We start from the raw sequence: 5,053 nt of genomic DNA, 5'->3' as shown, positions 1-5,053 counted from the left end.
TAAAAAGTAATATACAAGAGCATTAAATTATATATGCAGTTCTTTCCAGAAGTTTGGAAACACCCCTTAAAATGAAGCATGGGGAAGAAATAGTCACAAATCTCGATGCTTTGGGATATATATGCTTATTGAACTAAAAAAACAAAGCAAAAACAGCTCAATCTTCCAACTGACTCTTGGTATTTGGAAAGAACTTCAAGTGCCGAACTCTTTGAAATGCCCACTTTTTCCTATTACGACAGTCTTGCATACTCTCAGCACATGGTGGATCAACTTTTAGGTTTTTCCATAGGGATACATTTCCATTCTTGGTGAAGAACCTCCAAGAGATGTTTATGGTTTATAGCGATTTGCAGTTTGAAAGACGAAGAAGGTTTCCAAACTTCTGGAAGGGGGTATATACATGAGAGGGTACCCAAAAGAAACAGGGGCATTGTCATAATAGAAGAACCAGTCACCTGTTTGATACAAATTGGTGCATTTTGTCATGACTCAACCTTTTCAAAAATGTCAAATAAAAACTTTGGTTGATTATTTAACCCTATGTTACTTATTCTGAGAGCACTATCCCTTGAAGATCAAAGAAGCAAATGAGCATTGTTTTCAACTTTGACTGCTCTTATTGCATGAATCAGCCATAACAAAATATGTGAAAAAATTAACAATGTGTTAAAGAAATATCACTGGAGCCGAAGGTAACGTTCCCAACAATGTTGGCCAGCATATCGCTTCGGAAGGGTTCGGCAAACCTTCACTTAGTTATAGAAGCCTGTACTAGCAATACCCCACCCACCAGAAGATTCCTCTTTCTTTTGGGTACCCTTCGTGTAATAAATATATATATATATATATATATATATATATATGAAACTTTCTTAACTCTTGTATTTGAAAAAAAAATGTGCCTGCGCATCATTGATAATGCATCACTTTTGCATTAGGACTGCTTTCATGTTACATTGCCTTTTGCTTTATCCTGAATGCCACCCCCTGTAGGCCTCATGCATATGTACGATCTGTGGATCATTTTTCTTTGTATCCGTAATGTTCTATTGTATATCATATTGCTGAGTTAATCAATGTGGCATATGGATTGCCTATAGCTTTATAATACAGAACGTTAGGGACTTTGCATGCTGTTCTGCAGACTTTATGCACATGACCCGTGTTGTATATAAAGCGTTGGTTTAATAATGGTTGGTAATACAGGTCATTAAGGGCTTACAGCTGCAGTACAACTAAAGTGCATTAAAGGTTACCTTGTATCGTGTTTACCGGTAATTAGAGTCTGGATTAAACTAAGCAAGTGCTGCATACAGTATCATTCTGAGGCACAATTTCCAATGTTTTTTTTTCTTACCATAATATGCATTAATGTAAGAAAAATATATTTTCATGCTCAAGAATAGAAATTGGTTGCAGTAATCGGAACCTGTCAGTTAAAATGTTTTCATTTACCAAAGAAAATATTGTATTGCAATGGAAGGTCAATCTGCTTAATGTATAATTGGGAAGTTTGCTGCGACAGTAAAATTAGAAAGCAGAAAACATATCATATACATAAGCTTTATCCATGATCCAAAGTCAATCCATAAGCAAGCAGCGAGCTCCATCCTCATCCTCTCCAGTTCAGGAGAACTTCTCAAAGTCGTATATGCAGCATGGAATGTCTTACCATGTTAGTTACATAGCAAAGATTGCATACGAAGGGTCCTCGCTCCCCTCTAACATATTACCCCCTCCCATCATTACTTGGTTCTCCTACTTCTGTCAGCTATTGTTCTGTGAGATACTGGTGCTCTGTGTGCATGTAGTTGTTCATAGTTATATGTAATTGTCTAAAATCTGATGCCAGAGGCGTAACTTGAAGCTTCTGAGCCCCGGTGCATAATCTGTAACAGGGTCCCCAACTATACTGCTTTATTCATAGTACTGGGCTCCTTATATGGAGAAGAGAGGCCTTATGGGCCCCTCAAGGCTCCTGGGCCCAGGTGCAACCGCATCCCCTGCATCCTCTATAGTTACACCCCTGTCTGATGCTTTATGTGCACTTACAATGTGATGAATTATATAGATTCATGCCGAATATAAAATATCACTAATTGACCCCAGCAAGAAAAACTGTCTATAACCACAAAGCCTTGAAGAGTATTCAGCCCCTCCAATTTTAGTGTTTGTTTGAAGACACAGATGCCAAATGTCTGATATGTTCTAATAAACAAGGGTAGCTTTTAATTTGCCATGGTTTTCTGTTGTTCTTGAGGATTTAGTTAAAGGGGTTTTCCTGTTGTAAACTATTAATGGCCTATCTTCTGGCTAGGTCATCAGTAGTAGATCAGTGGGGGTCTGCCAACCGTGACCCTCTCTGATCAGCTATTTGCCGGGCTGGTGCCCTAATGCATTGAGCTGATTTCTGCGGGAAGCAGACAGCTCCATTCTCAATGCAGTGGCCAGGCTTGGTATTACAGGCAAAGATCTCATTCAGTTCAGTGGTAACTTTTCCTGTAATACCAAGTCTGACCACTGCAATGAGAATGGAGCTGTGTGCTTTCTGCAAAAGTCTTCTCAGTGCATGAGCAGACTGGCAGGAGTCCACATTGATCTACTATTGATGACCCATCTTGCGCCATCAATAGTTTACAACTAGAGAACCCCTTTACCCATCCAAAATCAGTGAAAGTTCTTCTTTCTTAAACAAAGTTAACATGTGTCTCCCTGTGACCTGTGGTTGATTACCTGGAATTCCATTGCCAAGACCCACAGCAAACAGTTTGTCTCGGGCAGATCTTCAATCAAAAATATTGTATGGCTGTTTGATTTGACTGAGGGGTCCAAAAACTATTGTATAACTTAAAGCCTAGATCCACTTTTGAGACCAGTTCTAAAATGATCTAATGCATATTAAATAAAAAATAAAGTAAGTCTACAAATCCTCTATATAAAAAATTTTCTTCTTGTGTGTACAGCTCCAGAATAGACTTGTGTCTCCATGGTAACAGACTACAAAACTGTCTGTAGTCTGATACTGTTTTTTGTAGGCAACCAAGAAGAGGGGCAGACTTAAGGAAGCAGCACACAACTGCAGGGCCCAACTACACAAGCTTTGTTTTGTAGTCTGTAACCCTGGAGTGACATAGGTCTGTATAAAAGTTATATACACAAAAAGGGAAGATATTTTTAATCAAGACTATATGCTAGGTTACTCCTTTTTTTCTGTCTTAGAGTGCTGAAGATTGACGTAAAATGTTTAAGTTAAAGTGATTTCTTAAGTAAAAGCTGTAATGTATGGGTCACTGAACAGTTTTTTTTTTTAAGATGATACTTTTTGTTACTATGACCAAATGTGTATAAGGTACCACGCATTATTGTTTTGTATAGTCCTACTATATTTGCATATTAAATTTGTCAGTATAATTGTGAATTTGCACATTTTGTACGTTTTTAAGCAGAAACAGTGAATATACATAATTTGCATTATTTTTACTGCCTTGATTTCACATTTTCAAAGTTACATAAAGCAATATAAACTGATTTTTGCCTATGTTTTATTTGCATGGTGTACTTTTAGACAGATATGTGATATTTTAACAAACTTGTGCTTGCTTATGTATTTGTTATTTTGGGGAGCAGGGAGAAGGAAGAACAATGGATCCCTGGTAAGGTAAGAGAAGCTCCTTAAAGTAAAGGTTTTGCTTCTAGGTGCTGGGATTCTTCCCGCATGCCTATTTAGGGTGGAACGAAAATGGATGTGTGTATTAAAATATACATGTGTTCACTATAAAGATCTATAAGGAGTCTATAAAATATTAGCGTTGGATGCAATAGTGTCATCAAATCAGAATTTTGTGGCTGTGTGTTATATCTACCTTCCACTTGGCTATCAGGGTGGTGCGGTGTGAGGAAAACTCTACCTATCATAAATTCCCCTTAAGGGTGCGTTCACAAGAGCGTATATCGGCTCGGTTTTCACGCCGAGCCGATATACGTCCTCCTCATCTGCAGGGGGGGAGCCTGGAAGAGCCAGAAGCAGGAACTGAGGCTCCCGCCCCCTCTCTGCCTCCTCTCCGCCCCTCTGCACTATTTTCAATGAGAGGAGGCGGATTGGGGGTGGGGCTAAGGTCCGCGAATTAGCTCCGCCTCCACCCCGCCTCTCTTCATTGCAAATAGTGCAGAGGGGTGGAGAGGAGGCAGAGAGGGGGCGGGAGCTCAGTTCCTGCTCCTGGGCTCTTCCAGCCTCCCCCCCCTGCACATGAGGACAACGTATATCGGCTCGGCGTGAAAACCGAGCCGATATACGTTCGTGTGAATGCACCCTAAGGGTGACTATCCACTACAGTTTTTTTTTCACTGCGACATTCACAATTTACCACGATTTCGCGATCGCGATTTTAACATTACAAGTCCCATAGACCCCTGCAGAAGAAAAAACGCTGTGAATTTCGCAGTGAAAAAAAAAACTGTAGTGGGTAGTCACCCTAAATAAGTATTGCTGAGAGTGCAAACCATTCAATTAGACAGATCATAAACAGTATGCTAGGCTGGGGTCTGACCTAAGGGATGCTATTCATTAATATTTTCAGCCACTCTCTATAGAAACAAATGGAACTGTCTTTGTTGTTTATTGCAGTCACATTCATTTCAAAGGAAAGTAGCTGTGCTTACACTCAGTCTCTGGCCAATAGTGTTGAGCGAACTGAACCAGTTGAACCCTGTCTCGGGTCAAACTTTGCTAAAGTCGAACCTACAAGAAGATGGTGGTGGTAGCATGGTGTCAGTGGTTAGCATTTTTACCTTGCAGCACTTGGGTCCTAAGTTCATATCTGACCTAGGACAACATCTGTATGGAGTTTGTATGTTCGCCCAGTGTTTGTGTTGGTTTACTCCCACCAACCAAAAACATACTAATAGGTGAATAGAGATTGTGAGCTCCAATGGGGACAGAAAATATTCAGTGAGGTAAAGCACTGTGCATGTATGTGCTATATAAAGAAAGGTGATTATTATGAAACACAGAGAACATACAAACTTCATGCAGATGTTGTCCTTAGTCAGA

This window comes from Eleutherodactylus coqui, chromosome 4 (assembly GCF_035609145.1).
Source record: "Eleutherodactylus coqui strain aEleCoq1 chromosome 4, aEleCoq1.hap1, whole genome shotgun sequence".
NCBI classification, from domain to species: domain Eukaryota; kingdom Metazoa; phylum Chordata; class Amphibia; order Anura; family Eleutherodactylidae; genus Eleutherodactylus; species Eleutherodactylus coqui.
The sequence above is the reverse complement of the archived record's forward strand: the minus strand, read 5'-3'. Positions refer to the sequence as shown.